Source organism: Hyperoodon ampullatus (genome assembly GCF_949752795.1).
Source record: "Hyperoodon ampullatus genome assembly, chromosome: 3".
NCBI lineage: Eukaryota > Metazoa > Chordata > Mammalia > Artiodactyla > Ziphiidae > Hyperoodon > Hyperoodon ampullatus.
The window spans coordinates 55,933,128-55,945,194 of NC_136916.1; positions in this window are offsets into that span (position 1 = coordinate 55,933,128).

Sequence of the window (12,067 nt, forward strand, 5' to 3'; positions counted from 1 at the left end):
GTGTAGATGACAACATGTGGAATTTTAATTGGGTTGTATTGTACTTTACCACAAAGAGAAGGATGGGGAAATAATGAAAAGATTCATTAATAAAGTTCTTCAGATGCAGTAGCTTTTAGACACTCCTCCCTTGTACCTCAAATCAATACTTACTGCCAACATCAGAATACTTAAATTTATTTTGGTTGAATTATTTATGCCTTTGTCTTCCTTAGACTACAAGTGAAAAAAGTTGAATGAAAAATTGAATGGTTACTACTGAAATATTTACCAATGTAAGGATATGATGTCTGGGATTTGTTCAAAAAAATGTGGGTGAGGGCAAATAGGTGGTGAAGTAGATGGAACAGGGTTGGCTTCAGGTTAATGTTTTGGGGGGCTGGGTTATGGTGCCTGGGTTCACTATTTTATTCTGCCTACTTTGTATATGTTTAAAATTAGCTACACTAAAAAAATTGTTAAAAATTGAATGATTACAACTATTAGTTAAAGTATGTATGCATAAAGAAAAGACTGGGAGAGAACACAAAAAAATGAAGAGTTATGTTAGCTGTTATGTTAGGGTAGTTAATTATGGGAGAATTATTTTTAAAATTTTCATTTAATATTTTTCCAATTTTATCTTTCAATAAGTAAATATCCAATGGAAAGAATAAACACACCTACAAAAAACCTCTTTGAAGTTAAAAACAGTGGTGTGCTGGAAATGGCTTGTGTGAGATTGAGAAGGCTGGGACTTCCCTCACGATCCAGTGGTCAAGACTTCACCTTCCAATGCAGGCGGCACGGGTTCAATCCCTGGTTGGGGAGCTAAGATCCCACATGCCTCACAGCCAAAAAGATAAAACATGAAACAGAAGCAGTATTGTAACAAATTCAATAAAGACTTTAAAAATGGTCCACATCAAAAAAAAAAAAAAAAAAGATTGAGAGGGCTGGTTGCTAAATTTTTAGGAATTTTGCATTCTGGTTAACATCGAAACCAACCATTGAAATCAACCATGGTGGGAAATCAACCATGGTGGGAATATTTATACCTTGGAAATCAGCAAACACGAGAAATCAGTACTCCCAAGAACCAGTTGTTAAAAATTTACTAGCACACAACCGGTAAGGACTATGTTGTATACTTTCCTGCCCAGACTTATCTAAAGATCCTGAAATTAATGGATAGGTACTTATTAATTTATTCTACACATATTTAATGAGGTTCTATTATGGGCAAAAAGCAGTGCTAGGCACTTTGGAGACTACAAATTAATCTATAATTACAATGCAATTCCAAACAGGATCACAATAGATTCTTTGGAATATCTCAAATTGTTTCTAGAGTTCATCTGGAAAACATAATTTTGAGATAAGCTGAGACAATTTTGAAAGAAAGAAAAGATATATACGAAGCAGCTGGCACATGGGTAGAAAAAAAATCAATAGAACAAAATAGAAAGCCCCAAAGCAGATTAGTGAACTGTGGAGTTTTAGTGTGGGGATTTAAAATATAAAGATGGCATTTCAAAGCAGTGGGGAAAGGTGGATTATTCAATAAATGATGTTGCGACAACTGCATATTTATATAAGGAAAAATGCTAAAAAATAAAACTTCTGTTGGAAAAGTTTCCATTAAGAAAAACGTTAAAATACAAGTAGTAAACTGGAGGAAATATATGCAGCGTATTTGATTGACAAGGATTTAATATCCTTAATTCTGTAAAGAGCTTTTATGAATCATTACGCAAAAGGTAAATACCCTAGTAGACAAATGTACAAAGGATTTGAACTAGCAATTCACAAAAAAGGAAATTGAAATGGCCAGTAAACATTAAAAAAATTCTTAACTTCACTTGCAAAAGAGAACTCCTAATTGCAATAAAAGTTAGATGTTATTTTAATATATTATATTAGGAAAGATGAAAATGATGGGCAATCGTCCATATTTTAAAGAATATAGATAATCAGGAACTCTCATGAAATATTAGGAATAGAAATTGGTATGAGCATTGGGAAGGCATTTCTTCTAGAAATGTATTCAAAGGAAATAAATCTGCAGAAGGATGTTCACTACAACATGCTTATAGTATCAAAACCCTAGGAAGATCCTAAATGTTTACTAGTTGGTTAAATAAACTGTGGTTCATTCACACAATGGACCTAAAAAAGAATTTAAACTAGATCTATATTTATTAATGTTGAAAGAAGCAAAAATATCGGGTTGCTTAACCGTATTATAGGATTTCACGTATATAAATATAAAATGCACATCTTTATTTGTGTATTAGAGAGTCTGAAAGAATCTATGCCAAACTGTTAAGTCTATTTGAGGAAAAAAGGGGAGGGTATCAGTTACTGTGTTTTCACTTGCAAATAATAGAAAATATAGACACAAATATGCTTAAATAATAAATGGAATATATTGACCAAGTAACCAAAATGCTCAGAGGTGAAGTGGGCTTTGGTGAAGGGTTGATGCAGAAGTTCAACAGTATCACTCAGCTGCCAGCTTTTCTCTGTCTTGCACTTTGCCTTCAAAGGTAAAAGCTTCTTGAGGACATTATGCTAAGTGAAATAAGCCAGACACAAAATGACAAATACTGTATGATTCCACTTATAAAAGGTACCTAGAACTGTCAAACGCTTTTGAAGACAAAGTAGAATGGTGGCTGGCAGGGACTGGGGGGAGGAGGGGAAAGGGGAGTTGTCGTTTAATGAGTATAGTTTTTTTTTTTTTTTTTGCGAGATGAAAAGAGTTCTGGAGATTTGTTGCACAATAATGTGAATGTAGACTTTAAAATGGTTAACATGTTACATTTTATGTATATTTTACCACAATTTTTAAAAATTACATTAAAAAAAGTAAAAGCCTTATCGCAAGCCTGGCTCCCCCTGGTGGTGGGAGGGTTGATGGCACATTCAGGCCTGTGGCTTCTTAGCTCAGGCCCTGCCGGTGCTACCCGGTAGCTCTCTACTTTGTCAGACAGCAGCCCTGGGCTTCCCTCTGATTGGACCATGATAGTATGGTCATGTGTCTGTTCCTGAATCATGCACTATGCTAGCATCACATTCTAAGGACCTCTTTGTAAGTAATTTTGGTTGTCACAGTGATCGAGCCTTTAGATTATGGGCCAGAGATAGATTTCTCATAATGTACAGGATAGCCCGATACATTACAGCTTGTCCCCACATCTTGCATGACTTTTAATGTCCCATTTGACATTAATGTAGAATTTAAAAACCTGTTTATAATAACCTGAACCTAGACCCTAACTCCATTCTATATATAAACGTGAACTGTTTTTGCATGGTCTTAATATAAACTGAATCTCAAGATGTGAGAATTGGACTTCCCTGGTGGCACAGTGGTTGAGAATCCACCTGCCAATTCAGGGAACACAGGTTCGAGCCCTGGTCCGGGAAGATCCCACCTGCCGCGGAGCAACTAAGCCCGTGCACCACAACTACTGAGCCTGCGCTCTGCAGCCCACCAGCCACAACTACTGAAGGCAGCGTGCCTACAGCCCGTGCTCTGCAACAAGAGAAGCCACCGCAATGAGAAGTAGGTGCACCGCAACGAAAAGAGTAGCCCTCACTCGCGGCAACTGGAGAAAGCCCAGGCACAGCAAGGAAGACCCAATGCAGCCAAAAATAAATAAATAAATTTTTTTAAATGCGAGAATTATGGGTAAATTGAGAGAAAATAGTACTTTGTTTCACTTGGAACTTTACCAAGAGTTGTTTGCTACTTCAGAAAATCATGTTTTCAACAACCGACACTGCTTCTGAATATTGCAATTCACACTACATAATGCAATTCACATTGCATATTTTATCTCTGAAGCCAGGATGAATCCTACAGTCAATGACATCTTAGATGAAATATGGTACTGAATATTAGTCTGCATTTGTAGCTGTTGCATTCACTTCTCACCTGGATTCTTATGACAACCTCCTAAGCTGGTCTCCCAATCTATTCTCAACAGAGTAGCCAGATTTTTACTTTTAAAATGTGGGTCAGATCATGTCACTCCTTGCCTCAAAACCTTCTAATGTTGCACCTTTTTACTCAGAGTACAAGCCTTACAATGTCCTTTGAGGCCCTGTGAGATCTGGCTCTCTTTCCTCTCTGACCCATCTCCTAGTTCTGCTTTTTCTCATACTCCTTACTCCAGACCATCTCACTGGCCACTTACAGCCCATATACTCACCATGCAGGCTTCCGCCTTAGGTCATTTGCATGGCTATTCCCTCTGCCCAGATACTTCCCCCTAGATAAACTGCATGGTTCATTCCCTTACCTCCTTCAAATTGAATGTTACCGTCTGGTGAGGCCTGCATCTGATGAGGCCTGCCTTGACCAATAGTTTAAACTGCAACTCACTACCTACTTCCCTACTGCTCTGAATGCTGATTTTTCCTTATCCTGTTCTACTTTTTACCCCAATAATACTTACCACCTTCCGATGTAATATATAATTTACTTATGTATTCTGTTGTATTCTGCTGATTATTTGTTGTCTGTATCCCATTACCCTTTTAGAATGTAAGCTCCATGAAAAGCGATTTCTATTTGTATGCCCAGTAGGACAGTGCCTGACACATAGTACTCAAAAACTGTTGAATGAATGGTGATTCTGCCATTAGGTGCAAGCATCTAACTTCATTGTATCTTCTATTATAGTTATACCCAAGCATTTCCATATTGAAATACATATCATTGTGTAGTGAATTATTTTCCTACTATTTCTGCTTTATATTATAGTCATGGCATTATGTCATAATACAAGGTATATCATAATATATGATCTATTGATTTTACAAGTCAGGATGGTATAGCAGTGTTATGAAGTGTTTGCTACAATATCAGAGTTTGGATGTTAGGGTTGGGAACTGCTGGTTTAGACCATTCCAGAAGCTACTCCTGGAGCTGTGGGTAGAGATAATCCCACCCAAACTGCGTGGCTGCTTCCTGGATGGGAGGGGCGGAGTGGATATTGGAGAGGCAACCGCAGTGTTGATGATCAGGAGGAAACAAATTTCATTTTCCAATTTTACTATACTCTCATATTGTTCATGTTATTTGAATATTTTACAGTGAGTATTCATTCTTTTTGTAACAAGCAAAACCAATAAGGATATTTTTACTTAAAAAAGTACTGTAAAATATAGAAAAAGAGCAAAAGAATAAAAATCACCTTCTTCCCAGGGATAAACCCTGTTAACATTTTATTTTACACTCTTTTGTTTTCAGGCATGGGTGTACGTCTATAGCTTTTCTATGATGGCTCTGAATAATAGGAATCACGTGGCTGGAGGTGTCCTTTGTCAAGATTATTCTGGCAGCCACCTGCATGTTGGATGGAGGGTAAGGCTAGGTTGTAACCTAATAATGGGATGGAGGGCTCAGACTGGGCCAGTGGCTAAGAATAGAAATGGACACACCTCAGAGATATTGAAAGGGAAACATGCTGGTGACTAGTGATTAGTGTGTTTGTGAGAGCAGCAATGATTGTGTGTGTGTGTGTGTGTGTGTGTGTGTGTGTGTGTGTGTGTGGCATCTGTGTATTCCAACCTTGCATTCAAGAATATTGGAGATGAGGGAGAACATTTTGTCTGCTTTTGTGTTTTCTCTCCTGCTATTTCTTTTTACAATACAATAAACTGCATGTTTAAAGTGTGAAATCTGATGAATTTTGATATATGTGTACACCTGTGAAACCATCACCACAATCAAGATGACAAACATATTCGTCATCCCCTCAAATGTCCTCTTACCGTTTAATCTCTCTCTCCCTTCTCTACTCTTTGGTTGGTTTGCAATTTATAGAATTTTATATAAATGGAATCATATATTATGTACTCTCCTTTTCTCTGGCTCCTTTCACTCAGCATGATCATTTTGAGATTCATCCACTTTGTTGTGTGTATCAGTAGTTTGTTCCTTTTCTATTGCTGAGTAATATTCCATTGTGTGGATATACCAAAATTTGCTTATCCATTCAACTGTTGATGGACATTTGGGCTCTTTCCAGTTTTTGCTATTACAAATAAGTCTGCTATAAACATTCATGTACAGCTTTTTATATGTGTACATGTTTTCACATCTTTTAGATAAAAACCTAGGAGTGGATTGACTAGGTCATATAATAATTATTCCTCTGTTCTAGGGTCACCTTTATCTTCTTTTTTGCTCACCCTGACCCAATTTAGTGTTGTAGTATTTTTATTTTTAAATTACTAAAAGGTCTAGTTTTTTTTTTTTTTTCCCAAATAAATGATTGAGAAACAAAAATGAGACTCTGGTGGTCAGCTAGGTTTTTCTTTTCTTTTGAGTGAGCATGGCTCTTATTCACATGGGACATTGCCTGGGCTTGGTGGAGTCCCACAATGCCAAAGCCAATTCACTCTTCTGGGAGGCAGTAGTAGACACAACAAACACAGGGTAGGAGTGTGGGGATGGAAGGGGGCTGGTAATTGGTACTCATCCAAAGAACTCACTCTGTAATTGTGGAATTTCAGAGGCCATAGGGGCTGTCATTTCTGGGCTAGGTGTAGATGAGGATGGACAAGGTAACTTTGGTCTAGAAAGCCAGCTAGCCCACAGGAATTCTGGGAGGCTGTCAGGAAAAAAGGCAAACAGCCCCAGAATGACAGGGATCCTGGGAAGACTGAGGAACTCATAGTAGCCCACGCCAGTCTTCCGCAACTATCTGCGCTTTTATCCTGACCTTCTGTTTCCTGTTTCTGTCCATTTTTTAAAAACTGAGATCTGGCTCCTTTTAATTTTATGTGTGTGTTAAAATATACATAACATAGAACTTACCATTTTAACCATCTAAAGTGGTTCAGTGGCATTAAATACATTTATGATGTTGTGCAGCCCTCACCACTATCTATTTCCAGGACTTTTTCATCATCCCGAATGGAAACTCTGTACCTAGTAAACGATAGCTTCCTATTCCCTTTCTACTCTACTCTCTGTAAGAATTTACACATTTTAGGTATCTCATACAAGTGGAATCATACAGTATTTGTCCTTTTGTTCCTGCCTTATTTCACTTAGCGTAATGTTTTCAAGATTCATTCCTGTTGTAGCATGTATCAGAATTTCATTCCTTATTAAGGCTGAATAATATTCAATTGTTAGTATATAACACATTCTGTTTATCCATTCACCTGTGATGGAACTTGTGTTGTTTCTACCTTCCACCTTGTGTTGTGAATAGTGCTGCTATGAATGTTGGTGTACATTTATCTGTCTAAGTCTCTGCTTTTACTTCTTTAGAGTAGAATTGCTGTATCATATAGTAATTGTAACTTTTAAAAGAACCACTAAACTGTTTAACACAGCAACTATACCATTTTACATTCTCACCAGCAATGTACAGGTTTCAAATTGCTTCACATCCTCTCCAACACTTCTTATTTTCTGTTTTGTTTTGTTTCGTTTTGTTTTTTTAGTAAAAGCCGTCCTAATGAGTGTGAAGTGGTATCTCATGTGGTTTTGATTTGCATTTCCCTAATGACTAATGATGTTCAGCATCTTCTCATGTGCTATTGACCATTTGTAAATGTTCTTTGGAAAAATGTCTGTCCAAGTCCTTTGCCCATTTTTGAATTTGGTTGTTTCTTTGTTATTGTTGAGTTGTAAGAGTTCTTTATAAATTCTGGATATTAATCATTTATCATATATGTGATTTGTAAGTATTTTCTCCATTCTGTGGGTTATCTTCTCACTCTTTTTTTATTGGAGTAATAATTTTTATTGGAGTGTAGTTGATTTACAGTGTTGTGTTAGTTTCTGCTGTACAGCAAAGTGAATCAGTTGTACATATACATATATCTACTCTTTTTTAGATTCTATTCTCATATAGGTCATTACAGAGTATTGAGTAGAGTTCCCTGTGCTCTACAGTAGGTTCTTATTAGTTATCTATTGTATATACAGTAGTGGGTATATGTCAGTCCCAATTTCCCAATTTATACCTCCCCCCTTTCCCCCTTGGTAACCACAAGTTTGTTTTCTATCTTTTCACTCTCTTGATGTCCTTCCTTTTAATTTTTGAAAGATGACTGTGCCATATGACTTATGATCTATGAGTACCAAACCTAAAACACAAGAATATGTGGGGAGTAAACTGTTAAAATAAAAGTTAGAAGTTAGTCTGATTCAGATTTCATGAGATGGAAAAAAAAATCTATGATTGAGCTACATAGCATTTGGTTAGAAATAATAAGCTGTTTGTAATATACATGTATTTTGTACATTTATATATGAATATATATTTATAACTTAAATATATTTATATATAAATATTTTTTAACCATTTCTTTCTTTAAGACTAGTTGGTGCTCTAGTGACTATAATCAGATAATCAAAGTTCAGAATTTCCTGATCTTGTGCACAATTTATTACCTTATGGTATACACAATAGAAAAGATAAAAAGCACAGAAGACAAATATCACCACTTCATTAGGTCTGTTTACTTCTCTCTCTCAAAAAAATTCTTTTTATTGTGAAATAAACCTAATGTCACTACAAAAAAGTGCATGAAACTGATATGTAGAGTTTAACAAATAGTTATAAAGTGAATGACACTATAAAAATCCTTTTGGGTCAAGAAATAGAAAACTGAGGTCTGTTTACTTAACAAATAAGAACCACATATGGAAGTATTTTGTGTCAGGCTGGAGGGTCCCTGGGCTCTGTTTCTGGGATACTGAAGAGAAGTATGTCTCTCCTGGGTATCCTTCCTGAGGTCTGGGGAATAAGTTCAACCTTTGGAAAATGAGCTAGAATGGAGAGGTGATGCTCACTGCATCCTGCCCTTTTCCCATCATAGGTCTTGGCCTGGCCTCCAGATAATCCTTACCATTAACTCACGGTTCTCAACCTTGGCACTATTGATATTCTGGCTCAGATAATTCTTTGTTGTGTGGGAGCTGTCCTGTGTATTGTAGGATGTTTCTGCCCACGAGACGCCAGTGGTGCCTCCCAGTGGTACACTAAAAAGGTCTCCAGATATTATCTAATTTCTTGGGGTCAAAACTGACCCCTGTTGAGACCCAGTGCATTAATGAACATTTGCTATGTGCCAGGCATGGTGCGAGCTATACATATATTATTTCAGTCACGTTTGTCCACATTTTGGTGCTAAGGAACCAAGCTTTAGCAGGATTAGGTAAATTATTAAAAGTGATACAGCACCCCGTGAATGGCTGAGCTGGAGTTTAAACATAGACCTATCAGTCCCCACTTTGTTTTCAACAACCATTTAGAGTTGCCTCCCAGGCTGTAGAAGATGAGATATTCCAGATCTTGCTTCTTCCACATATTCTAGGCCTAAGACATTTCTAAATCTGTATTTCCAGGCTTCTTACTGGGTACTTCCTCTTGGTTTTCCTACCAACTGTTAAAATTAGACATGCCTGAAACTAATGTCAACATTTTTGCTCTTTTTCTGTGTTTTATCCTTCCCCTTTTCTATTGATCATTCTTCCAAATAGCTATTAAACCTCAGATCTCTCTCTTTTTGTATCTTCATAGGCAGAATCTCATATTTTTGTACCTCCTGTCCAAATTCTATCTTTCATTTCTGAAAAAGGTATTTTTTTATTTTTAAAATTAACTTATTTTATTTATTTATGTTTGGCCATGTTGAGTCTTCGTTGCTGTGCGCGGGCTTTCTCTAGTTGCGGAGAGCAGGGCCTACTCTTCGTTGCGGTGTGAGTGCTCCTCATTGTGGTGGCTTCTCTTGTTGCGGAGCTCGGGCTCTAGGCACTCGGGCTTCAGTAGTTGTGGCACACAGGCTCAGTAGTTGTGGCTCACGAGCTCTAGAGTGCAGGCTCAGTAACTGTGGCACGTGGGATTAGTTGCTGCGCAACATGTGGGATCTTCCCAGACCAGGGCTTGAATCTGTGTCTCCTGCATTGTCAGGCGGATTCTTAACCACTGCGCCACTGGGGAAGTCCTTGAAAAAGGTATTTTTAATGATGAGTAGTAAACCCTAATCAAAACCCCAATATGAATCTTTTTGGAACTTAAGAAGTTTACTCTGAGTTTCATCTGAAAAAGAAAGTCTCTAAAAATAGTCAAAGTTTAGAAAGAAAAAAACAGTGAGAGGAAGTTGCCATATTTATTTTTGTTTATCAAATACGTATGGTTCCTTCTATGCGTCAGGCACTATTCTAAGCCCTATACAAATATTTACTCGTTTAATACCACATTGAGACAGCAAAATAGACTACAAAGCCATACTAAAGCAGTGTGATATCGGCAAAGGAATAGAAAACTTGACCAATGGGACTGTATTGGGGTCAGGTCCTCTGGAAGCTGATACCAGTTGAATTAGAAGCGTAAGAGATTCACTAGGGGAAAATACATGTGAAGGACAAAAGGGAGAAGTAGGGCCTTCAGACCACAATTTAGGTCCAATACCTATGCAAGGAGAGAGGGAAGGAAGGAGGATTGGATAGGAAGAGCCTCGGACTACAATGCAATTCTGAGAAAATCTCAGCCAGGCCAATGGAGAGCTCCAGAGAAAGATTGCTCATTAGAAGAGCCCCATTTTGGACAGAACTGGTCCAGCTATAGGATCCCCACTGTGCTCAATTCTTGTTTGAGAAAAGTCCAGAGGGAGTATGGCTTCAGGGTGAATGTTTTAGTGGGTCTTGGAGGTGTGGCAACTGGAGACTGTCAGCCAACTACACTTCTCACAACAGACTCTTTCTTGAAGGGACATCTGAGCAGTGTTCCTCTCTGGCTGTCAGAGGTATTGTGTGAAGATTGAAGAATAGACTTATTTATTTGTATGAAATTTATTTATAATAAGTTAGACATTTCAAACAGTAGGGAAAAAAGATAGACTTTTAAAATAAATGATGTTGGAACAATTGGCTATCCATTTGGAAAGAATTAATTTAGATCCCTACTAGTAATTAATTTAGATCTACTAATTTAGATCCTCAATATACATACAATTCAGATGGAGGAAAAAGTTATAAATAATATTTGAAGAAAATTTTTTTTTGAAAAACCTTGCTGTTTTTCAAAGGGAGAGGAAGCCTTCCTACGTAAAATGCAATACTCAGAAACCATAAAAGAAATGACTGAGAGAGATTTGATTAAATAAAAATTTAAAACTTCTGTATGGGAAAAAAGCATCATTAATAAAATTAAAAATCAGGTGATGGATTTGGAGAAAATATTTGTGCCATATATATATATAACAGGCAAAGGATTAAAAGGTAGACTATATAAAGAGATACTTCACATCAATAAGAAAAGATCAACAACCCAAAAAGAAAATGGCCAAGGATATTGACAGGCAATTCACAGAAGAAATATAAATGGCTATTAAACATAGGAGAAAATGTTTACAACTCACTGGTTATCGGAAATTATTGGGCAAACCAGATGGGCAAAAATTAAAAATATTGCTAGTATATATATATATATATATATATATATATATATATATTTATGTTTTGGCTGTGTTGGGTCTTTGTTGCTGCGTGGGCTCTTCAGTAGTTGCAGTATGCTGGCTCAGTAGTTGTGGCTTGCAGGCTCTAGAGCACAGGCTCTGTAGTTGCAGGGCATGGACTTAGTTGCTCCGTGGCATGTGGGATCTTCCCGTGTGCCCTGCATTGAGTATCCTAACCACTCCTCCACCAGGGAAGTCCAAGATATTGCTAGTATATTTTTATACAAGTATATAAAATATTGTAGGGTAGCTGGGAAAATGAATATTTGCTTTTCTAGCTTCTAAGGAGGAAGTGGGCAAGGAAGAAACAGTTTAGGAATAGGTTTTAATTTAGTGAATCCTCAGTATCTGCCATATCCATGGGTTAGGGAATGGGAATGGTTGTACAAACTATGGTATATCCTTGTTAAGGAAATCTATGCACCAAATGAGTTAAATCTATATGGACTAGTGTGGAAAGATTTTTCAAGATGAGGAATTTATCACATAACTTGATTTTATATATATTAAGAGAAAATGTAGTAGTTACCTCTGGGTTTGAAGGAGGAATTGAAGTGGAGGAGGACTTTAAGGATTTAATCTACATTTCTGT